The sequence below is a fragment of the Amblyomma americanum genome, chromosome 6 (assembly GCF_052857255.1).
Source record: "Amblyomma americanum isolate KBUSLIRL-KWMA chromosome 6, ASM5285725v1, whole genome shotgun sequence".
Taxonomy (NCBI): Eukaryota; Metazoa; Arthropoda; class Arachnida; order Ixodida; family Ixodidae; genus Amblyomma; species Amblyomma americanum.
The window spans coordinates 150,255,667-150,280,731 of NC_135502.1; the positions used below are offsets into that span (position 1 = coordinate 150,255,667).

A 25,065-nucleotide genomic window follows, 5' to 3' on the forward strand; every position below is an offset into this window, starting at 1 on the left:
TTGGTAAGAGCACCGGACGCGATATTCGGAGGTCGTGGGTTCGGATCCCACCGGCGGCATGGTTGTTTTTTCTGCTTCTTTATAAGTAATTTTCGTTAAGCGATTTATTAATTTAAGTATTATTATCCCCCTGAGAAGCATAACACATTAAAAAAAATTAACGTTCCCCTATGCACCTTGGTTTCGGTGACTGTTGGCTCCCTTCATAAATTTGTCAAACGGGCCCCTCAATTCCTTTACCTTGTCTGCTAATAGCTTAACGAGGGTCTAGGTTCTGGCAGTCTTGATGCCATAGGTAGCATAAGAGGGCTCTCGCACAGTTTCCGCCCTCGCCGTTAGATGACGTTCTACGTCACGCTCGCGGTATTACAGGGCGTGCTATGTCGGCCGCTATGGTCGAGGGTGGCGCTGGTGAACACTCTCAAGGATCGCTTACACCCAGAAAACATAAATACCCAAGAGAGCAGCAGATTGGACAGCCGTCGCCGTGGCTCAGTTGGTAAGAGCACCGGACGCGATATTCGGAGGTCGTGGGTTCGGATACCACCGGCGGCATGGTTGTTTTTTCTGCTGCTTTATAAGTAATTTTCTTTAAGCGATTTATTAATCTATGTATTATTATCCCCCTGAGAAGCATAACACATTAAAAAAAAATTAACGTTCCCCTATGCACCTTGGTTTCGGTGACTGTTGGCTCCCTTCATTAATTTGTCAAACGGGCCCCTCATTTCCTTTAACTTGTCTGCTAATAGCTTAACGAGGGTCTAGGTTCTGGCAGTCTTGATGCCATAGGTAGCATAAGAGGGCTCTCGCACAGTTTCCGCCCTCGCCATTAGATGACGTTCTACGTCACGCTCGCGGTATTACAGGACGTGCTACGTCCGCCGCTATGGTCGAGGGTGGCGCTGGTGAACACTCTCAAGGCTCGCTTACACCAGTAAACATAAATAACCAAGAGAGCAGCAGATTGGACAGCCGTCGCCGTAGCTCAGTTGGTAAGAGCACCGGACGCGATATTCGGAAGTCGTGGGTTCGGATCCCACCGGCGGCATGGTTGTTTTTTCTGCTGCTTTATAAGTAATTTTCTTTAAGCGATTTATTAATCTAAGTATTATTATCCCCCTGAGAAGCATAACACATTAAAAAAAAATTAACGTTCCCCTATGCACCTTGGTTTCGGTGACTGTTGGCTCCCTTCATAAATTTGTCAAACGGGCCCCTCATTTCCTTTAACTTGTCTGCTAATAGCTTAACGAGGGTCTAGGTTCTGGCAGTCTTGATGCCATAGGTAGCATAAGAGGGCTCTCGCACAGTTCCCGCCCTCGCCATTAGATGACGTTCTACGTCACGCTCGCGGTATTACAGGACGTGCTACGTCCGCCGCTATGGTCGAGGGTGGCGCTGGTGAACAATCTCAAGGCTCGCTTACACCCAGTAAACATAAATACCCAAGAGAGCAGCAGATTGGACAGCCGTCGCCGTAGCTCAGTTGGTAAGAGCACCGGACGCGATATTCGGAGGTCGTGGGTTCGGATCCCACCGGCGGCATGGTTGTTTTTTCTGCTTCTTTATAAGTAATTTTCGTTAAGCGATTTATTAATCTAAGTATTATTATCCCCCTGAGAAGCATAACACATTAAAAAAAAATTAACGTTCCCCTATGCACCTTGGTTTCGGTGACTGTTGGCTCCCTTCATAAATGTGTCAAACGGGCCCCTCATTTCCTTTAACTTGTCTGCTAATAGCTTAACGAGGGTCTAGGTTCTGGCAGTCTTGATGCATAGGTAGTACAAGAGGGCTCTCGCACAGTTTCCGCCCTCGCCGTTAGATGACGTTCTACGTCACGCTCGCGGTATTACAGGACGTGCTACGTCCGCCGCTATGGACGAGGGTGGCGCTGGTGAACACTCTCAAGGCTCGCTTACACCCAGTAAACATAAATACCCAAGAGAGCAGCAGATTGGACAGCCGTCGCCGCAGCTCAGTTGGTAAGAGCACCGGACGCGATATTCGGAGGTCGTGGGTTCGGATCCCATCGGCGGCATGGTTGTTTTTTCTGCTGCTTTATAAGTAATTTTCTTTAAGCGATTTATTAATCTAAGTATTATTATCCCCCTGAGAAGCATAACACATTAAAAAAAAATTAACGTACCCCTATGCACCTTGGTTTCGGTGACTGTTGGCTCCCTTCATAAATTTGTCAAACGGGCCCCTCAATTCCTTTAACTTGTCTGCTAATAGCTTAACGAGGGTCTAGGTTCTATCAGTATTGATGTCATAGGTAGCATAAGAGGGCTCTCGCACAGTTTCCGCCCTCGCCGTTAGATGACGTTCTACGTCACGCTCGTGGAATTACAGGACGTGCTACGTCCGCCGCTATGGTCGAGGGTGGCGCTGGTGAACACTCTCAAGGCTCGCTTACACCCAGTAAACATAAATACCCAAGAGAGCAGCAGATTGGACAGCCGTCGCCGTAGCTCAGTTGGTAAGAGCACCGGACGCGATATTCGGAAGTCGTGGGTTCGGATCCCACCGGCGGCATGGTTGTTTTTTCTGCTGCTTTATAAGTAATTTTCTTTCAGCGATTTATTAATCTAAGTATTATTATCCCCCTGAGAAGCATAACACATTAAAAAAAAATTAACGTTCCCCTATGCACCTTGGTTTCGGTGACTGTTGGCTCCCTTCATAAATTTGTCAAACGGGCCCCTCATTTCCTTTAACTTGTCTGCTAATAGCTTAACGAGGGTCTAGGTTCTGGCAGTCTTGATGCCATAGGTAGCATAAGAGGGCTCTCGCACAGTTTCCGCCCTCGCCGCTAGATGACGTTCTACGTCACGGTCGCGGTATTACAGGACGTGCTACGTCCGCCGCTATGGTCGAGGGTGGCGCTGGTGAACAATCTCAAGGCTCGCTTACACCCAGTAAACATAAATACCCAAGAGAGCAGCAGATTGGACAGCCGTCGCCGTAGCTCAGTTGGTAAGAGCACCGGACGCGATATTCGGAGGTCGTGGGTTCGGATCCCACCGGCGGCATCGTTGTTTTTTCTGCTTCTTTATAAGTAATTTTCGTTAAGCGATTTATTAATCTAAGTATTATTATCCCCCTGAGAAGCATAACACATTAAAAAAAATTAACGTCCCCCTATGCACCTTGGTTTCGGTGACGGTTGGCTCCCTTCATAAATGTGTCAAACGGGCCCCTCATTTCCTTTAACTTGTCTGCTAATAGCTTAACGAGGGTCTAGGTTCTGGCAGTCTTGATGCATAGGTAGCACAAGAGGGCTCTCGCACAGTTTCCGCCCTCGCCGTTAGATGACGTTCTACGTCACGCTCGCGGTATTACAGGACGTGCTACGTCCGCCGCTATGGTCGAGGGTGGCGCTGGTGAACACTCTCAAGGCTCGCTTACACCCAGTAAACATAAATACCCAAGAGAGCAGCAGATTGGACAGCCGTCGCCGTAGCTCAGTTGGTAAGAGCACCGGACGCGATATTCGGAGGTCGTGGGTTCGGATCCCACCGGCGGCATGGTTGTTTTTTCTGCTGCTTTATAAGTAATTTTCTTTAAGCGATTTATTAATCTAAGTATTATTATCCCCCTGAGAAGCATAACACATTAAAAAAAATTAACGTTCCCCTATGCACCTTGGTTTCGGTGACTGTTGGCTCCCTTCATAAATGTGTCAAACGGGCCCCTCATTTCCTTTAACTTGTCTGCTAATAGCTTAACGAGGGTCTAGGTTCTGACAGTCTTGATGCATAGGTAGCACAAGAGGGCTCTCGCACAGTTTCCGCCCTCGCCGTTAGATGACGTTCTACGTCACGCTCGCGGTATTACAGGACGTGCTACGTCCGCCGCTATGGTCGAGGGTGGCGCTGGTGAACACTCTCAAGGCTCGCTTACACCCAGTAAACATAAATACCCAAGAGAGCAGCAGATTGGACAGCCGTCACCGTAGCTCAGTTGGTAAGAGCACCGGACGCGATATTCGGAGGTCGTGGGATCGGATCCCATCGGCGGCATGGTTGTTTTTTCTGCTGCTTTATAAGTAATTTTCTTTAAGCGATTTATTAATCTAAGTATTATTATCCCCCTGAGAAGCATAACACATTAAAAAAAATTAACGTTCCCCTATGCACCTTGGTTTCGGTGACTGTTGGCTCCCTTCATAAATTTGTCAAACGGGCCCCTCAATTCCTTTAACTTGTCTGCTAATAGCTTAACGAGGGTCTAGGTTCTGGCAGTTTTGATGCCATAGGTAGCATAAGAGGGCTCTCGCACAGTTTCCGCCCTCGCCGTTAGATGACGTTCTACGTCACGCTCGTGGTATTACAGGACGTGCTACGTCCGCCGCTATGGTCGAGGGTGGCGCTGGTGAACACTCTCAAGGCTCGCTTACACCCAGTAAACATAAATACCCAAGAGAGCAGCAGATTGGACAGCCGTCGCCGTAGCTCAGTTGGTAAGAGCACCGGACGCGATATTCGGAGGTCGTGGGTTCGGATCCCATCGGCGGCATGGTTGTTTTTTCTGCTGCTTTATAAGTAATTTTCTTTAAGCGATTTATTAATCTAAGTATTATTATCCCCCTGAGAAGCATAACACATTAAAAAAAAATTAACGTTCCCCTATGCACCTTGGTTTCGGTGACTGTTGGCTCCCTTCATAAATTTGTCAAACGGGCCCCTCAATTCCTTTAACTTGTCTGCTAATAGCTTAACGAGGGTCTAGGTTCTGGCAGTCTTGATGCCATAGGTAGCATAAGAGGGCTCTCGCACAGTTTCCGCCCTCGCCGTTAGATGACGTTCTACGTCACGCTCGTGGTATTACAGGACGTGCTACGTCCGCCGCTATGGTCGAGGGTGGCGCTGGTGAACACTCTCAAGGCTCGCTTACACCCAGTAAACATAAATACCCAAGAGAGCAGCAGATTGGACAGCCGTCGACGTAGCTCAGTTGGTAAGAGCACCGGACGCGATATTCGGAAGTCGTGGGTTCGGATCCCACCGGCGGCATGGTTGTTTTTTCTGCTGCTTTATAAGTAATTTTCTTTAAGCGATTTATTAATCTAGGTATTATTATCCCCCTGAGAAGCATAACACATAAAAAAAAATTAACGTTCCCCTATGCACCTTGGTTTCGGTGACTGTTGGCTCCCTTCATAAATTTGTCAAACGGGCCCCTCAATTCCTTTACCTTGTCTGCTAATAGCTTAACGAGGGTCTAGGTTCTGGCAGTCTTGATGCCATAGGTAGCATAAGAGGGCTCTCGCACAGTTTCCGCCCTCGCCGTTAGATGACGTTCTACGTCACGCTCGCGGTATTACAGGGCGTGCTATGTCGGCCGCTATGGTCGAGGGTGGCGCTGGTGAACACTCTCAAGGATCGCTTACACCCAGAAAACATAAATACCCAAGAGAGCAGCAGATTGGACAGCCGTCGCCGTGGCTCAGTTGGTAAGAGCACCGGACGCGATATTCGGAGGTCGTGGGTTCGGATACCACCGGCGGCATGGTTGTTTTTTCTGCTGCTTTATAAGTAATTTTCTTTAAGCGATTTATTAATCTATGTATTATTATCCCCCTGAGAAGCATAACACATTAAAAAAAAATTAACGTTCCCCTATGCACCTTGGTTTCGGTGACTGTTGGCTCCCTTCATTAATTTGTCAAACGGGCCCCTCATTTCCTTTAACTTGTCTGCTAATAGCTTAACGAGGGTCTAGGTTCTGGCAGTCTTGATGCCATAGGTAGCATAAGAGGGCTCTCGCACAGTTTCCGCCCTCGCCATTAGATGACGTTCTACGTCACGCTCGCGGTATTACAGGACGTGCTACGTCCGCCGCTATGGTCGAGGGGTGGCGCTGGTGAACACTCTCAAGGCTCGCTTACACCCAGTAAACATAAATAACCAAGAGAGCAGCAGATTGGACAGCCGTCGCCGTAGCTCAGTTGGTAAGAGCACCGGACGCGATATTCGGAAGTCGTGGGTTCGGATCCCACCGGCGGCATGGTTGTTTTTTCTGCTGCTTTATAAGTAATTTTCTTTAAGCGATTTATTAATCTAAGTATTATTATCCCCCTGAGAAGCATAACACATTAAAAAAAAATTAACGTTCCCCTATGCACCTTGGTTTCGGTGACTGTTGGCTCCCTTCATAAATTTGTCAAACGGGCCCCTCATTTCCTTTAACTTGTCTGCTAATAGCTTAACGAGGGTCTAGGTTCTGGCAGTCTTGATGCCATAGGTAGCATAAGAGGGCTCTCGCACAGTTCCCCGCCCTCGCCATTAGATGACGTTCTACGTCACGCTCGCGGTATTACAGGACGTGCTACGTCCGCCGCTATGGTCGAGGGTGGCGCTGGTGAACAATCTCAAGGCTCGCTTACACCCAGTAAACATAAATACCCAAGAGAGCAGCAGATTGGACAGCCGTCGCCGTAGCTCAGTTGGTAAGAGCACCGGACGCGATATTCGGAGGTCGTGGGTTCGGATCCCACCGGCGGCATGGTTGTTTTTTCTGCTTCTTTATAAGTAATTTTCGTTAAGCGATTTATTAATCTAAGTATTATTATCCCCTGAGAAGCATAACACATTAAAAAAAAATTAACGTTCCCCTATGCACCTTGGTTTCGGTGACTGTTGGCTCCCTTCATAAATGTGTCAAACGGGCCCCTCATTTCCTTTAACTTGTCTGCTAATAGCTTAACGAGGGTCTAGGTTCTGGCAGTCTTGATGCATAGGTAGTACAAGAGGGCTCTCGCACAGTTTCCGCCCTCGCCGTTAGATGACGTTCTACGTCACGCTCGCGGTATTACAGGACGTGCTACGTCCGCCGCTATGGACGAGGGTGGCGCTGGTGAACACTCTCAAGGCTCGCTTACACCCAGTAAACATAAATACCCAAGAGAGCAGCAGATTGGACAGCCGTCGCCGCAGCTCAGTTGGTAAGAGCACCGGACGCGATATTCGGAGGTCGTGGGTTCGGATCCCATCGGCGGCATGGTTGTTTTTTCTGCTGCTTTATAAGTAATTTTCTTTAAGCGATTTATTAATCTAAGTATTATTATCCCCCTGAGAAGCATAACACATTAAAAAAAAATTAACGTACCCCTATGCACCTTGGTTTCGGTGACTGTTGGCTCCCTTCATAAATTTGTCAAACGGGCCCCTCAATTCCTTTAACTTGTCTGCTAATAGCTTAACGAGGGTCTAGGTTCTATCAGTATTGATGTCATAGGTAGCATAAGAGGGCTCTCGCACAGTTTCCGCCCTCGCCGTTAGATGACGTTCTACGTCACGCTCGTGGAAATACAGGACGTGCTACGTCCGCCGCTATGGTCGAGGGTGGCGCTGGTGAACACTCTCAAGGCTCGCTTACACCCAGTAAACATAAATACCCAAGAGAGCAGCAGATTGGACAGCCGTCGCCGTAGCTCAGTTGGTAAGAGCACCGGACGCGATATTCGGAGTCGTGGGTTCGGATCCCACCGGCGGCATGGTTGTTTTTTCTGCTGCTTTATAAGTAATTTTCTTTCAGCGATTTATTAATCTAAGTATTATTATCCCCCTGAGAAGCATAACACATTAAAAAAAAATTAACGTTCCCCTATGCACCTTGGTTTCGGTGACTGTTGGCTCCCTTCATAAATTTGTCAAACGGGCCCCTCATTTCCTTTAACTTGTCTGCTAATAGCTTAACGAGGGTCTAGGTTCTGGCAGTCTTGATGCCATAGGTAGCATAAGAGGGCTCTCGCACAGTTTCCGCCCTCGCCGCTAGATGACGTTCTACGTCACGGTCGCGGTATTACAGGACGTGCTACGTCCGCCGCTATGGTCGAGGGTGGCGCTGGTGAACAATCTCAAGGCTCGCTTACACCCAGTAAACATAAATACCCAAGAGAGCAGCAGATTGGACAGCCGTCGCCGTAGCTCAGTTGGTAAGAGCACCGGACGCGATATTCGGAGGTCGTGGGTTCGGATCCCACCGGCGGCATGGTTGTTTTTTCTGCTTCTTTATAAGTAATTTTCGTTAAGCGATTTATTAATCTAAGTATTATTATCCCCCTGAGAAGCATAACACATTAAAAAAAATTAACGTCCCCCTATGCACCTTGGTTTCGGTGACGGTTGGCTCCCTTCATAAATGTGTCAAACGGGCCCCTCATTTCCTTTAACTTGTCTGCTAATAGCTTAACGAGGGTCTAGGTTCTGGCAGTCTTGATGCATAGGTAGCACAAGAGGGCTCTCGCACAGTTTCCGCCTCGCCGTTAGATGACGTTCTACGTCACGCTCGCGGTATTACAGGACGTGCTACGTCCGCCGCTATGGTCGAGGGTGGCGCTGGTGAACACTCTCAAGGCTCGCTTACACCCAGTAAACATAAATACCCAAGAGAGCAGCAGATTGGACAGCCGTCGCCGTAGCTCAGTTGGTAAGAGCACCGGACGCGATATTCGGAGGTCGTGGGTTCGGATCCCACCGGCGGCATGGTTGTTTTTTCTGCTGCTTTATAAGTATTTTCTTTAAGCGATTTATTAATCTAAGTATTATTATCCCCCTGAGAAGCATAACACATTAAAAAAAATTAACGTTCCCCTATGCACCTTGGTTTCGGTGACTGTTGGCTCCCTTCATAAATGTGTCAAACGGGCCCCTCATTTCCTTTAACTTGTCTGCTAATAGCTTAACGAGGGTCTAGGTTCTGACAGTCTTGATGCATAGGTAGCACAAGAGGGCTCTCGCACAGTTTCCGCCCTCGCCGTTAGATGACGTTCTACGTCACGCTCGCGGTATTACAGGACGTGCTACGTCCGCCGCTATGGTCGAGGGTGGCGCTGGTGAACACTCTCAAGGCTCGCTTACACCCAGTAAACATAAATACCCAAGAGAGCAGCAGATTGGACAGCCGTCACCGTAGCTCAGTTGGTAAGAGCACCGGACGCGATATTCGGAGGTCGTGGGATCGGATCCCATCGGCGGCATGGTTGTTTTTTCTGCTGCTTTATAAGTAATTTTCTTTAAGCGATATATTAATCTAAGTATTATTATCCCCCTGAGAAGCATAACACATTAAAAAAAATTAACGTTCCCCTATGCACCTTGGTTTCGGTGACTGTTGGCTCCCTTCATAAATTTGTCAAACGGGCCCCTCAATTCCTTTAACTTGTCTGCTAATAGCTTAACGAGGGTCTAGGTTCTGGCAGGCTTGATGCCATAGGTAGCATAAGAGGGCTCTCGCACAGTTTCCGCCCTCGCCGTTAGATGACGTTCTACGTCACGCTCGTGGTATTACAGGACGTGCTACGTCCGCCGCTATGGTCGAGGGTGGCGCTGGTGAACACTCTCAAGGCTCGCTTACACCCAGTAAACATAAATACCCAAGAGAGCAGCAGATTGGACAGCCGTCGCCGTAGCTCAGTTGGTAAGAGCACCGGACGCGATATTCGGAGGTCGTGGGTTCGGATCCCATCGGCGGCATGGTTGTTTTTTCTGCTGCTTTATAAGTAATTTTCTTTAAGCGATTTATTAATCTAAGTATTATTATCCCCCTGAGAAGCATAACACATTAAAAAAAATTAACGTTCCCCTATGCACCTTGGTTTCGGTGACTGTTGGCTCCCTTCATAAATTTGTCAAACGGGCCCCTCAATTCCTTTAACTTGTCTGCTAATAGCTTAACGAGGGTCTAGGTTCTGGCAGTCTTGATGCCATAGGTAGCATAAGAGGGCTCTCGCACAGTTTCCGCCCTCGCCGTTAGATGACGTTCTACGTCACGCTCGTGGTATTACAGGACGTGCTACGTCCGCCGCTATAGTCGAGGGTGGCGCTGGTGAACACTCTCAAGGCTCGCTTACACCCAGTAAACATAAATACCCAAGAGAGCAGCAGATTGGACAGGCGTCGACGTAGCTCAGTTGGTAAGAGCACCGGACGCGATATTCGGAAGTCGTGGGTTCGGATCCCACCGGCGGCATGGTTGTTTTTTCTGCTGCTTTATACGTAATTTTCTTTAAGCGATTTATTAATCTAGGTATTATTATCCCCCTGAGAAGCATAACACATTAAAAAAAAATTAACGTTCCCCTATGCACCTTGGTTTCGGTGACTGTTGGCTCCCTTCATAAATTTGTCAAACGGGCCCCTCATTTCCTTTAACTTGTCTGCTAATAGCTTAACGAGGGTCTAGGTTCTGGCAGTCTTGATGCCATAGGTAGCATAAGAGGGCTCTCGCACAGTTTCCGCCCTCGCCGCTAGATGACGTTCTACGTCACGCTCGCGGTATTACAGGACGTGCTACGTCCGCCGCTATGGTCGAGGGTGGCGCTGGTGAACAATCTCAAGGCTCGCTTACACACAGTAAACATAAATACCCAAGAGAGCAGCAGATTGGACAGCCGTCGCCGTAGCTCAGTTGGTAAGAGCACCGGACGCGATATTCGGAGGTCGTGGGTTCGGATCCCACCGGCGGCATGGTTGTTTTTTCTGCTTCTTTATAAGTAATTTTCGTTAAGCGATTTATTATTCTAAGTATTATTATCCCCCTGAGAAGCATAACACATTAAAAAAAATTAACGTTCCCCTATGCACCTTGGTTTCGGTGACGGTTGGCTCCCTTCATAAATGTGTCAAACGGGCCCCTCATTTCCTTTAACTTGTCTGCTAATAGCTTAACGAGGGTCTAGGTTCTGGCAGTCTTGATGCATAGGTAGCACAAGAGGGCTCTCGCACAGTTTCCGCCCTCGCCGTTAGATGACGTTCTACGTCACGCTCGCGGTATTACAGGACGTGCTACGTCCGCCGCTATGGTCGAGGGTGGCGCTGGTGAACACTCTCAAGGCTCGCTTACACCCAGTAAACATAAATACCCAAGAGAGCAGCAGATTGGACAGCCGTCGCCGTAGCTCAGTTGGTAAGAGCACCGGACGCGATATTCGGAGGTCGTGGGTTCGGATCCCATCGGCGGCATGGTTGTTTTTTCTGCTGCTTTATAAGTAATTTTCTCTAAGCGATTTATTAATCTAAGTATTATTATCCCCCTGAGAAGCATAACACATTAAAAAAAAATTAACGTTCCCCTATGCACCTTGGTTTCGGTGACTGTTGGCTCCCTTCATAAATTTGTCAAAAGGGCCCCTCAATTCCTTTAACTTGTCAGCTAATAGCTTAACGAGGGCCTAGGTTCTGGCAGTCTTGATGCCATAGGTAGCATAAGAGGGCTCTCGCACAGTTTCCGCCCTCGCAGTTAGATGACGTTCTACGTCACGCTCGTGGTATTACAGGACGTGCTACGTCCGCCGCTATGGTCGAGGGTGGCGCTGGTGAACACTCTCAAGGCTCGCTTACACCCAGTAAACATAAATACCCAAGAGAGCAGCAGATTGGACAGCCGTCGCCGTAGCTCAGTTGGTAAGAGCACCGGACGCGATATTCGGAAGTCGTGGGTTCGGATCCCACCGGCGGCATGGTTGTTTTTTCTGCTGCTTTATAAGTAATTTTCTTTAAGCGATTTATTAATCTAAGTATTATTATCCCCCTGAGAAGCATAACACTTTAAAAAAAAATTAACGTTCCCCTATGCACCTTGGTTTTCTGTGACTGTTGGCTCCCTTCATAAATTTGACAAACGGGCCCCTCATTTCCTTTAACTAGTCTGCTAATAGCTTAACGAGGGTCTAGGTTCTGGCAGTCTTGATGCCATAGGTAGCATAAGAGGGCTCTCGCACAGTTTCCGCCCTCGCCGTTAGATGACGTTCTACGTCACGCTCGCGGTATTACAGGACGTGCTACGTCCGCCGCTATGGTCGAGGGTGGCGCTGGTGAACACTCTCAAGGCTCGCTTACACCCAGTAAACATAAATACCCAAGAGAGCAGCAGATTGGACAGCCGTCGCCGTAGCTCAGTTGGTAAGAGCACCGGACGCGATATTCGGAGGTCGTGGGTTCGGATCCCACCGGCGGCATGGTTGTTTTTCTGCTTCTTTATAAGTAATTTTCGTTAAGCGATTTATTAATCTAAGTATTATTATCCCCCTGAGAAGCATAAAACATTAAAAAAAATTAACGTTCCCCTATGCACCTCGGTTTCGGTGACTGTTGGCTCCCTTCATAAATTTGTCAAACGGGCCCCTCATTTCCTTTAACTTGTCTGCTAATAGCTTAACGAGGGTCTAGGTTCTGGCAGTCTTGATGCCATAGGTAGCATAAGAGGGCTCTCGCACAGATTCCGCCCTCGCCGTTAGATGACGTTCTACGTCACGCTCGCGGTATTACAGGACGTGCTACGTCCGCCGCTATGGTCGAGGGTGGCGCTGGTGAACAATCTCAAGGCTCGCTTACACCCAGTAAACATAAATACCCAAGAGAGCAGCAGATTGGACAGCCGTCGCCGTAGCTCAGTTGGTAAGAGCACCGGACGCGATATTCGGAGGTCGTGGGTTCGGATCCCACCGGCGGCATGGTTGTTTTTTCTGCTTCTTTATAAGTAATTTTCGTTAAGCGATTAATAATCTAAGTATTATTATCCCCCTGAGAAGCATAACACATTAAAAAAAATTAACGTTCCCCTATGCACCTTGGTTTCGGTGACTGTTGGCTCCCTTCATAAATTTGTCAAACGGGCCCCTATTTCCCTTAACTTGTCTGCTAATAGCTTAACGAGGGTCTAGGTTCTGGCAGTATTGATGCCATAGGTAGAATAAGAGGGCTCTCACACAGTTTCCGCCCTCGCCGTTAGATGACGTTCTACGTCACGCTCGCGGTATTACAGGACGTGCTACGTCCGCCGCTATGGTCGAGGGTGGCGCTGGTGAACACTCTCAAGGCTCGCTTACACCCAGTAAACATAAATACCCAAGAGAGCAGCAGATTGGAAAGCCGTCGCCGTAGCTCGGTTGGTAAGAGCACCGGACGCGATATTCGGAGGTCGTGGGCTCGGATCCCACCGGCGGCATGGTTGTTTTTTCTGCTGCTTTATAAGTTTTTTCTTTAAGCGATTTATTAATCTAAGTATTATTATCCCCCTGAGAAGCATAACACATTAAAAAAAATTAACGTTCCCCTATGCACCTTGGTTTCGGTGACTGTTGGCTCCCTTCATAAATGTGTCAAACGGGCCCATCATTTCCTTTAACTTGTCTGCTAATAGCTTAACGAGGGTCTAGGTTCTGGCAGTCTTGATGCATAGGTAGCACAAGAGGGCTCTCGCACAGTTTCCGCCCTCCCCGTTAGATGACGTTCTACGTCACGCTCGCGGTATTACAGGACGTGCTACGTCCACCGCTATGGTCGAGGGTGGCGCTGGTGAACACTCTCAAGGCTCGCTTACACCCAGTAAACATTAATACCCAAGAGAGCAGCAGATTGGACAGCCGTCGCCGTAGCTCAGTTGGTAAGAGCACCGGACGCGATATTCGGAGGTCGTGGGTTCGGATCCCATCGGCGGCATGGTTGTTTTTTCTGCTGCTTTATAAGTAATTTTCTTTAAGCGATTTATTAATCTAAGTATATTATCCCCCTGAGAAGCATAACACATTAAAAAAAAATTAACGTTCCCCTATGCACCTTGGTTTCGGTGACTGTTGGCTCCCTTCATAAATTTGTCAAACGGGCCCCTCAATTCCTTTAACTTGTCTGCTAATAGCTAAACGAGGGTCTAGGTTCTGGCAGTCTTGATGCCATAGGTAGCATAAGAGGGCTCTCGCACAGTTTCCGCCCTCGCCGTTAGATGACGTTCTACGTCACGCTCGTGGTATTACAGGACGTGCTACGTCCGCCGCTATGGTCGAGGGTGGCGCTGGTGAACACTCTCAAGGCTCGCTTACACCCAGTAAACATAAATACCCAAGAGAGCAGCAGATTGGACAGCCGTCGCCGTAGCTCAGTTGGTAAGAGCACCGGACGCGATATTCGGAAGTCGTGGGTTCGGATCCCACCGGCGGCATGGTTGTTTTTTCTGCTGCTTTATAAGTAATTTTCTTTAAGCGATTTATTAATCTAAGTATTATTATCCCCCTGAGAAGCATAACACATTAAAAAAAATTAACGTTCCCCTATGCACTTTGGTTTCGGTGACTGTTGGCTCCCTTCATAAATTTGTCAAACGGGCCCCTATTTCCCTTAACTTGTCTGCTAATAGCTTAACGAGGGTCTAGGTTCTGGCAGTATTGATGCCATAGGTAGAATAACAGGGCTCTCACACAGTTTCCGCCCTCGCCGTTAGATGACGTTCTACGTCACGCTCGCGGTATTACAGGACGTGCTACGTCCGCCGCTATGGTCGAGGGTGGCGCTGGTGAACACTCTCAAGGCTCGCTTACACCCAGTAAACATAAATACCCAAGAGAGCAGCACATTGGAAAGCCGTCGCCGTAGCTCAGTTGGTAAGAGCACCGGACGCGATATTCGGAGGTCGTGGGCTCGGATCCCACCGGCGGCATGGTTGTTTTTTCTGCTGCTTTATAAGTTTTTTCTTTAAGCGATTTATTAATCTAAGTATTATTATCCCCCTGAGAAGCATAACACATTAAAAAAAATTAACGTTCCCCTATGCACCTTGGTTTCGGTGACTGTTGGCTCCCTTCATAAATGTGTCAAACGGGCCCCTCATTTCCTTTAACTTGTCTGCTAATAGCTTAACGAGGGTCTAGGTTCTGGCAGTCTTGATGCATAGGTAGCACAAGAGGGCTCTCGCACAGTTTCCGCCCTCGCCGTTAGATGACGTTCTACGTCACGCTCGCGGTATTACAGGACGTGCTACGTCCGCCGCTATGGTCGAGGGTGGCGCTGGTGAACACTCTCAAGGCTCGCTTACACCCAGTAAACATTAATACCCAAGAGAGCAGCAGATTGGACAGCCGTCGCCGTAGCTCAGTTGGTAAGAGCACCGGACGCGATATTCGGAAGTCGTGGGTTTGGATCCCACCGGCGGCATGGTTGTTTTTTCTGCTGCTTTATAAGTAATTTTCTTTAAGCGATTTATTAATCTAAGTATTATTATCCCCTGAGAAGCATAACACATTAAAAAAAATTAACGTTCCCCTATGCACCTTGGTTTCGGTGACTGTTGGCTCCCTTCATAAATTTGTCAAACGGGCCCCTCATTTCCTTTAACTTGTCTGCTAATAGCTTAACGAGGGTCTAGGTTCTGGCAGTCTTGATGCCATAGGTAGCATAAGAGGGCTCTCGCACAGATTCCGCCCTCGCCGTTAGATGACGTTCTACGTCACGCTCGCGGTATTACAGGACGTGCTACGTCCGCCGCTATGGTCGAGGGTGGCGCTGGTGAACAATCTCAAGGCTCGCTTACACCCAGTAAACATAAATACCCAAGAGAGCAGCAGATTGGACAGCCGTCGCCGTAGCTCAGTTGGTAAGAGCACCGGACGCGATATTCGGAGGTCGTGGGTTCGGATCCCACCGGCGGCTTGGTTGTTTTTTCTGCTTCTTTATAAGTAATTTTCGTTAAGCGATTAATAATCTAAGTATTATTATCCCCCTGAGAAGCATAACACATTAAAAAAAATTAACGTTCCCCTATGCACCTTGGTTTCGGTGACTGTTGGCTCCCTTCATAAATTTGTCAAACGGGCCCCTATTTCCCTTAACTTGTCTGCTAATAGCTTAACGAGGGTCTAGGTTCTGGCAGTATTGATGCCATAGGTAGAATAAGAGGGCTCTCACACAGTTTCCGCCCTCGCCGTTAGATGACGTTCTACGTCACGCTCGCGGTATTACAGGACGTGCTACGTCCGCCGCTATGGTCGAGGGTGGCGCTGGTGAACACTCTCAAGGCTCGCTTACACCCAGTAAACATAAATACCCAAGAGAGCAGCAGATTGGACAGCCGTCGCCGTAGCTCAGTTGGTAAGAGCACCGGACGCGATATTCGGAGGTCGTGGTTTCGGATCCCACCTGCGGCATGGTTGTTTTTTCTGCTGCTTTATAAGTAATTTTCTTTAAGCGATTTATTAATCTAAGCATTATTATCCCCCTGAGAAGCATAACACATTAAAAAAAATTTACGTTCCCCCATGCACCTTGGTTTCGGTGACTGTTGGCTCCCTTCATAAATGTGTCAAACGGGCCCCTCATTTCCTTTAACTTGTCTGCTAATAGCTTAACGAGGGTCTAGGTTCTGACAGTCTTGATGCATAGGTAGCACAAGAGGGCTCTCGCACAGTTTCCGCCCTCGCCGTTAGATGACGTTCTACGTCACGCTCGTGGTATTACAGGACGTGCTACGTCCGCCGCTATGGTCGAGGGTGGCGCTGGTGAACACTCTCAAGGCTCGCTTACACCCAGTAAACATAAATACCCAAGAGAGCAGCAGATTGGACAGCCGTCGCCGTAGCTCAGTTGGTAAGAGCACCGGACGCGATATTCGGAGGTCGTGGGTTCGGATCCCACCGGCGGCATGGTTGTTTTTTCTGCTGCTTTATAAGTAATTTTCGTTAAGCGATTTATTAATCTAAGTATTATTATCCCCCTGAGAAGCATAACACATTAAAAAAAATTAACGTTCCCCTATGCACCTTGGTTTCGGTGACTGTTGGCTCCCTTCATAAATTTGTCAAACGGGCCCCTCATTTCCTTTAACTTGTCTGCTAATAGCTTAACGAGGGTCTAGGTTCTGGCAGTCTTGATGCCATAGGTAGCATAAGAGGGCTCTCACACAGTTTCCGCCCTCGCCGTTAGATGACGTTCTACGTCACGCTCGCGGTATTACAGGACCTGCTACGTCCGCCGCTATGGTCGAGGGTGGCGCTGGTGAACAATCTCAAGGCTCGCTTACACCCAGTAAACATAAATACCCAAGAGAGCAGCAGATTGGACAGCCGTCGCCGTAGCTCAGTTGGTAAGAGCACCGGACGCGATATTCGGAGGTCGTGGGTTCGGATCCCACCGGCGGCATGGTTGTTTTTTCTGCTTCAATATAAGTAATTTTCGTTAAGCGATTAATAATCTAAGTATTATTATCCCCCTGAGAAGCATAACACATTAAAAAAAATTAACGTTCCCCTATGCACCTTGGTTTCGGTGACTGTTGGCTCCCTTCATAAATTTGTCAAACGGGCCCCTATTTCCCTTAACTTGTCTGCTAATAGCTTAACGAGGGTCTAGGTTCTGGCAGTATTGATGCCATAGGTAGAATAAGAGGGCTCTCACACAGTTTCCGCCCTCGCCGTTAGATGACGTTCTACGTCACGCTCGCGGTATTACAGGACGTGCTACGTCCGCCGCTATGGTCGAGGGTGGCGCTGGTGAACACTCTCAAGGCTCGCTTACACCCAGTAAACATAAATACCCAAGAGAGCAGCAGATTGGAAAGCCGTCGCCGTAGCTCAGTTGGTAAGAGCACCGGACGCGATATTCGGAGGTCGTGGGCTCGGATCCCACCGGCGGCATGGTTGTTTTTTCTGCTGCTTTATAAGTTTTTTCTTTAAGCGATTTATTAATCTAAGTATTATTATCCCCCTGAGAAGCATAACACATTAAAAAAAATTAACGTTCCCCTATGCACCTTGGTTTCGGTGACTGTTGGCTCCCTTCATAAATGTGTCAAACGGGCCCCTCATTTCCTTTAACTTGTCTGCTAATAGCTTAACGAGGGTCTAGGTTCTGGCAGTCTTGATGCATAGGTAGCACAAGAGGGCTCTCGCACAGTTTCCGCCCTCGCCGTTAGATGACGTTCTACGTCACGCTCGCGGTATTACAGGACGTGCTACGTCCGCCGCTATGGTCGAGGGTGGCGCTGGTGAACACTCTCAAGGCTCGCTTACACCCAGTAAACATAAATACCCAAGAGAGCAGCAGATTGGACAGCCGTCGCCGTAGCTCAGTTGGTAAGAGCACCGGACGCGATATTCGGAGGTCGTGGGTTCGGATCCCATTGGCGGCATGGTTGTTTTTTCTGCTGCTTTATAAGTAATTTTATTTAAGCGATTTATTAATCTAAGTATTATTATCCCCCTGAGAAGCATAACACATTAAAAAAAATTAACGTTCCCCTATGCACCTTGGTTTCGGTGACTGTTGGCTCCCTTCATAAATTTGTCAAACGGGCCCCTCAATTCCTTTAACTTGTCTGCTAATAGCTAAACGAGGGTCTAGGTTCTGGCAGTCTTGATGCCATAGGTAGCATAAGAGGGCTCTCGCACAGTTTCCGCCCTCGCCGTTAGATGACGTTCTACGTCACGCTCGTGGTATTACAGGACGTGCTACGTCCGCCGCTATGGTCGAGGGTGGCGCTCGTGAACACTCTCAAGGCTCGCTTACACCCAGTAAACATAAATACCCAAGAGAGCAGCAGATTGGACAGCCGTCGCCGTAGCTCAGTTGGTAAGAGCACCGGACGCGATATTCGGAGGTCGTGGGTTCGGATCCCACCGGCGGCATGGTTGTTTTTTCTGCTTCAATATAAGTAATTTTCGTTAAGCGATTAATAATCTAAGTATTATTATCCCCCTGAGAAGCATAACACATTAAAAAAAATTAACGTTCCCCTATGCACCTTGGTTTCGGTGACTGTTGGCTCCCTTCATAAATTTGTCAAACGGGCCCCTATTTCCCTTAACTTGTCTGCTAATAGCTTAACGAGGGTCTAGGTTCTGGCAGTATTGATGCCATAGGTAGAATAAGAGGGCTCTCACACAGTTTCCGCCCTCGCCGTTAGATGACGTTCTACGTCACGCTCGCGGTATTACAGGACGTGCTACGTCCGCCGCTATGGTCGAGGGTGGCGCTGGTGAACACTCTCAAGGCTCGCTTACACCCAGTAAACATAAATACCCAAGAGAGCAGCAGATTGGAAAGCCGTCGCCGTAGCTCAGTTGGTAAGAGCACCGGACGCGATATTCGGAGGTCGTGGGCTCGGATCCCACCGGCGGCATGGTTGTTTTTTCTGCTGCTTTATAAGTTTTTTCTTTAAGCGATTTATTAATCTAAGTATTATTATCCCCCTGAGAAGCATAACACATTAAAAAAAATTAACGTTCCCCTATGCACCTTGGTTTCGGTGACTGTTGGCTCCCTTCATAAATGTGTCAAACGGGCCCCTCATTTCCTTTAACTTGTCTGCTAATAGCTTAACGAGGGTCTAGGTTCTGGCAGTCTTGATGCATAGGTAGCACAAGAGGGCTCTCGCACAGTTTCCGCCCTCGCCGTTAGATGACGTTCTACGTCACGCTCGCGGTATTACAGGACGTGCTACGTCCGCCGCTATGGTCGAGGGTGGCGCTGGTGAACACTCTCAAGGCTCGCTTACACCCAGTAAACATAAATACCCAAGAGAGCAGCAGATTGGACAGCCGTCGCCGTAGCTCAGTTGGTAAGAGCACCGGACGCGATATTCGGAGGTCGTGGGTTCGGATCCCATCGGCGGCATGGTTGTTTTTTCTGCTGCTTTATAAGTAATTTTATTTAAGCGATTTATTAATCTAAGTATTATTATCCCCCTGAGAAGCATAACACATTAAAAAAAATTAACGTTCCCCTATGCACCTTGGTTTCGGTGACTGTTGGCTCCCTTCATAAATTTGTCAAACGGGCCCCTCAATTCCTTTAACTTGTCTGCTAATAGCTAAACGAGGGTCTAGGTTCTGGCAGTCTTGATGCCATAGGTAGCATAAGAGGGCTCTCGCACAGTTTCCGCCCTCGCCGTTAGATGACGTTCTACGTCACGCTCGTGGTATTACAGGACGTGCTACGTCCGCCGCTATGGTCGAGGGTGGCGCTGGTGAACACTCTCAAGGCTCGCTTACACCCAGTAAACATAAATACCCAAGAGAGCAGCAGATTGGACAGCCGTCGCCGTAGCTCAGTTGGTAAGAGCACCGGACGCGATATTCGGAAGTCGTGGGTTCGGATCCCACCGGCGGCATGGTTGTTTTTTCTGCTGCTTTATAAGTAATTTTCTTTAAGCGATTTATTAATCTAAGTATTATTATCCCCCTGAGAAGCATAACACATTAAAAAAAAATTAACGTTCCCCTATGCACCTTGGTTTCGGTGACTGTTGGCTCCCTTCATAAATTTGTCAAACGGGCCCCTCATTTCCTTTAACTTGTCTGCTAATAGCTTAACGAGGGTCTAGGTTCTGGCAGTCTTGATGCCATAGGTAGCATAAGAGGGCTCTCGCACAGTTTCCGCCCTCGCCGTTAGATGACGTTCTACGTCACGCTCGCGGTATTACAGGACGTGCTACGTCCGCCGCTATGGTCGAGGGTGGCGCTGGTGAACACTCTCAAGGCTCGCTTACACCCAGTAAACATAAATACCCAAGAGAGCAGCAGATTGGACAGCCGTCGCCGTAGCTCAGTTGGTAAGAGCACCGGACGCGATATTCGGAGGTCGTGGGTTCGGATCCCACCGGCGGCATGGTTGTTTTTTCTGCTTCTTTATAAGTAATTTTCGTTAAGCGATTTATTAATCTAAGTATTATTATCCCCCTGAGAAGCATAACACATTAAAAAAAATTAACGTTCCCCTATGCACCTTGGTTTCGGTGACTGTTGGCTCCCTTCATAAATTTGTCAAACGGGCCCCTATTTCCCTTAACTTGTCTGCTAATAGCTTAACGAGGGTCTAGGTTCTGGCAGTATTGATGCCATAGGTAGAATAAGAGGGCTCTCGCACAGTTTCCGCCCTCGCCGTTAGATGACGTTCTACGTCACGCTCGCGGTATTACAGGACGTGCTACGTCCGCCGCTATGGTCGAGGGTGGCGCTGGTGAACACTCTCAAGGCTCGCTTACACCCAGTAAACATAAATACCCAAGAGAGCAGCAGATTGGACAGCCGTCGCCGTAGCTCAGTTGGTAAGAGCACCGGACGCGATATTCGGAGGTGGTGGGTTCGGATCCCACCGGCGGCATGGTTGTTTTTTCTGCTGCTTTATAAGTAATTTTCTTTAAGCGATTTATTAATCTAAGTATTATTATCCCCCTGAGAAGCATAACACATTAAAAAAAATTAACGTTCCCCCATGCACCTTGGTTTCGGTGACTGTTGGCTCCCTTCATAAATGTGTCAAACGGGCCCCTCATTTCCTTTAACTTGTCTGCTAATAGCTTAACGAGGGTCTAGGTTCTGACAGTCTTGATGCATAGGTAGCACAAGAGGGCTCTCGCACAGTTTCCGCCCTCGCCGTTAGATGACGTTCTACGTCACGCTCGTGGTATTACAGGACGTGCTACGTCCGCCGCTATGGTCGAGGGTGGCGCTGGTGAACACTCTCAAGGCTCGCTTACACCCAGTAAACATAAATACCCAAGAGAGCAGCAGATTGGACAGCCGTCGCCGTAGCTCAGTTGGTAAGAGCACCGGACGCGATATTCGGAGGTCGTGGGTTCGGATCCCACCGGCGGCATGGTTGTTTTTTCTGCTTCTTTATAAGTAATTTTCGTTAAGCGATTTATTAATCTAAGTATTATTATCCCCCTGAGAAGCATAACACATTAAAAAAAATTAACGTTCCCCTATGCACCTTGGTTTCGGTGACTGTTGGCTCCCTTCATAAATTTGTCAAACGGGCCCCTCATTTCCTTTAACTTGTCTGCTAATAGGTTAACGAGGGTCTAGGTTCTGGCATCTTGATGCCATAGGTAGCATAAGAGGGCTCTCGCACAGTTTCCGCCCTCGCCGTTAGATGACGTTCTACGTCACGCTCGCGGTATTACAGGACGTGCTACGTCCGCCGCTATTGTCGAGGGTGGCGCTGGTGAACAATCTCAAGGCTCGCTTACACCCAGTAAACATAAATACCCAAGAGAGCAGCAGATTGGACAGCCGTCGCCGTAGCTCAGTTGGTAAGAGCACCGGACGCGATATTCGGAGGTCGTGGGTTCGGATCCCACCGGCGGCATGGTTGTTTTTTCTGCTTCTTTATAAGTAATTTTCGTTAAGCGATTTATTAATCTAAGTATTATTATCCCCCTGAGAAGCATAACACATTAAAAAAAATTAACGTTCCCCTATGCACCTTGGTTTCGGTGACTGTTGGCTCCCTTCAATAATTTGTCAAACGGGCCCTTATTTCCCTTAACTTGTCTGCTAATAGCTTAACGTGGGTCTAGGTTCTGGCAGTATTGATGCCATAGGTAGAATAAGAGGGCTTTCGCACAGTTTCCGCCCTCGCCGTTAGATGACGTTCTACGTCACGCTCGCGGTATTACAGGACGTGCTACGTCCGCCGCTATGGTCGAGGGTGGCGCTGGTGAACACTCTCAAGGCTCGCTTACACCCAGTAAACATAAATACCCAAGAGAGCAGCAGATTGGACAGCCGTCGCCGTAGCTCAGTTGGTAAGAGCACCGGACGCGATATTCGGAGGTCGTGGGCTCGGATCCCACCGGCGGCATGGTTGTTTTTTCTGCTGCTTTATAAGTAATTTTCTTTAAGCGATTTATTAATCTAAGTATTATTATCCCCCTGAGAAGCATAACACATTAAAAAAAATTAACGTTCCCCTATGCACCTTGGTTTCGGTGACTGTTGGCTCCCTTCATAAATGTGTCAAACGGGCCCCTCATTTCCTTTAACTTGTCTGCTAATAGCTTAACGAGGGTCTAGGTTCTGGCAGTCTTGATGCATAGGTAGCACAAGAGGGCTCTCGCACAGTTTCCGCCCTCGCCGTTAGATGACGTTCTACGTCACGCTCGCGGTATTACAGGACGTGCTACGTCCGCCGCTATGGTCGAGGGTGGCGCTGGTGAACACTCTCAAGGCTCGCTTACACCCAGTAAACATAAATACCCAAGAGAGCAGCAGATTGGACAGCCGTCGCCGTAGCTCAGTTGGTAAGAGCACCGGACGCGATATTCGGAGGTCGTGGGTTCGGATCCCACCGGCGGCATGGTTGTTTTTTCTGCTGCTTTATAAGTAATTTTCTTTAAGCGATTTATTAATCTAAGTATTATTATCCCCCTGAGAAGCATAACACATTAAAAAAAAATTAACGTTCCCCTATGCACCTTGGTTTCGGTGACTGTTGGCTCCCTTCATAAATTTGTCAAACGGGCCCCTCATTTCCTTTAACTTGTCTGCTAATAGCTTAACGAGGGTCTAGGTTCTGGCAGTCTTGATGCCATAGGTAGCATAAGAGGGCTCTCGCACAGTTTCCGCCCTCGCCGTTAGATGACGTTCTACGTCACGCTCGCGGTATTACAGGACGTGCTACGTCCGCCGCTATGGTCGAGGGTGGCGCTGGTGAACAATCTCAAGGCTCGCTTACACCCAGTAAACATAAATACCCAAGAGAGCAGCAGATTGGACAGCCGTCGCCGTAGCTCAGTTGGTAAGAGCACCGGACGAGATATTCGGAGGTCGTGGGTTCGGATCCCACCGGCGGCATGGTTGTTTTTTCTGCTTCTTTATAAGTAATTTTCGTTAAGCGATTTATTAATCTAAGTATTATTATCCCCCTGAGAAGCATAACACATTAAAAAAAATTAACGTTCCCCTATGCACCTTGGTTTCGGTGACTGTTGGCTCCCTTCATAAATTTGTCAAACGGGCCCCTATTTCCCTTAACTTGTCTGCTAATAGCTTAACGAGGGTCTAGGTTCTGTCAGTATTGATGCCATAGGTAGAATAAGAGGGCTCTCGCACAGTTTCCGCCCTCGCCGTTAGATGACGTTCTACGTCACGCTCGCGGTATTACAGGACGTGCTACGTCCGCCGCTATGGTCGAGGGTGGCGCTGGTGAACACTCTCAAGGCTCGCTTACACCCAGTAAACATAAATACCCAAGAGAGCAGCAGATTGGACAGCCGTCGCCGTAGCTCAGTTGTTAAGAGCACCGGACGCGATATTCGGAGGTCGTGGGTTCGGATCCCATCGGCGGCATGGTTGTTTTTTCTGCTGCTTTATAAGTAATTTTCTTTAAGCGATTTATTAATCTAAGTATTATTATCCCCCTGAGAAGCATAACACATTAAAAAAAAATTAACGTTCCCCTATGCACCTTGGTTTCGGTGACTGTTGGCTCCCTTCATAAATTTGTCAAACGGGCCCCTCAATTCCTTTAACTTGTCTGCTAATAGCTAAACGAGGGTCTAGGTTCTGGCAGTCTTGATGCCATAGGTAGCATAAGAGGGCTCTCGCACAGTTTCCGCCCTCGCCATTAGATGACGTTCTACGTCACGCTCGCGGTATTACAGGACGTGCTACGTCCGCCGCTATGGTCGAGGGTGGCGCTGGTGAACACTCTCAAGGCTCGCTTACACCCAGTAAACATAAATACCAAGAGAGCAGCAGATTGGACAGCCGTCGCCGTAGCTCAGTTGGTAAGAGCACCGGACGCGATATTCGGAGGTCGTGGGTTCGGATCCCACCGGCGGCATGGTTGTTTTTTCTGCTTCTTTATAAGTAATTTTCGTTAAGCGATTTATTAATCTAAGTATTATTATCCCCCTGAGAAGCATAACACATTAAAAAAAATTAACGTTCCCCTATGCACCTTGGTTTCGGTGACTGTTGGCTCCCTTCATAAATTTGTCAAACGGGCCCCTCATTTCCTTTAACTTGTCTGCTAATAGCTTAACGAGGGTCTAGGTTCTGGCAGTCTTGATGCCATAGGTAGCATAAGAGGGCTCTCGCACAGTTTCCGCCCTCGCCGTTAGATGACGTTCTACGTCACGCTCGTGGTATTACAGGACGTGCTACGTCCGCCGCTATGGTCGAGGGTGGCGCTGGTGAATACTCTCAAGGCTCGCTTACACCCAGTAAACATAAATACCCAAGAGAGCAGCAGATTGGACAGCGGTCGCCGTAGCTCAGTTGGTAAGAGCACCGGACGCGATATTCGGAGGTCGTGGGTTCGGATCCCACCGGCGGCATGGTTGTTTTTCTGCTGCTTTATAAGTAATTGTCTTTAAGCGATTTATTAATCTAAGTAATATTATCCCCCTGAGAAGCATAACACATTAAAAAAATTAACGTTCCCCTATGCACCTTGGTTTCGGTGACTGTTGGCTCCCTTCATAAATTTGTCAAACGGGCCCCTCATTTCCTTTAACTTGTCTGCTAATAGCTTAACGAGGGTCTAGGTTCTGGCAGTCTTG

At 48.3% G+C, this 25,065-nt stretch overlaps 1 non-coding gene across 1 annotated transcript; it reads left to right on the top strand.

Annotated features, from left to right (window-relative positions):
- Window positions 1–23,279: 23,279 nt before the first annotated feature.
- TRNAS-AGA (transfer RNA serine (anticodon AGA)) lies at window positions 23,280–23,353 on the top strand. The gene has a single exon. It is a non-coding gene; the product is annotated as a tRNA-Ser (tRNA).
- The last annotated feature ends 1,712 nt before the right edge of the window (window positions 23,354–25,065 follow it).